The sequence below is a fragment of the Brassica oleracea genome, chromosome C7, assembly GCF_000695525.1.
Source record: "Brassica oleracea var. oleracea cultivar TO1000 chromosome C7, BOL, whole genome shotgun sequence".
In the NCBI taxonomy this organism is placed as follows: domain Eukaryota; kingdom Viridiplantae; phylum Streptophyta; class Magnoliopsida; order Brassicales; family Brassicaceae; genus Brassica; species Brassica oleracea.
Genome location: NC_027754.1, coordinates 19,904,787 through 19,905,462, shown reverse-complemented (window position 1 = coordinate 19,905,462; position 676 = coordinate 19,904,787).

Sequence of the window (676 nt, the reverse complement as noted above, 5' to 3'; positions counted from 1 at the left end):
CTGATTAGGAAAATTGCTAGTTTTGATTAAAACCATAATCTGTCCAGAATTGTGAATTTCTTTTTTGCTAAATGTAGAAAAGTTCTTTTTTCCTGAAATTTCTTTTTCTACTTGCTGGAAAATTTCTTTTTACTGTTAGGATTGCTAGAGAATTGCTATGACTGATTGATCTGATTTAATTCTTTTGTAGCTTGATATTGATAAAATCAAACCGAAAAATGGGCCTTGAAACCCTAATATGATCTGATGATACTTGCATTATTATTCTGATTGCTTGATCATACTAAATGTTTTAAGAAAAGTAAAACATAAGAATTATTGACCTGGTCTCACATTGATTAAAAATCGGTCTGAATATGATTGTTGTTATGATTGATGCTTTGATTGCATTCAGAAATAAAATCCGACCTCTAGGGTTGTTGCATCACAATTTTATAAGACAGTGTGGCCTAAAGTATCATATAGACCTCGCATACTTGTTTTCTCGTACCATAGTCGAGTAGTTAATTGTTTGGTCGAGAGACTTGTGAAACCGTATGCATTGATTTTATTGACTCGGTTGCATCTTGAACTGATTAATAATATGTTTCAGATGTCGAAATTTGAGCCTTCGGATTATGCTGCCCTAAATCTCTCTGGAGATAATTATCTAGAATGGGTAATGAACACTTCAGTT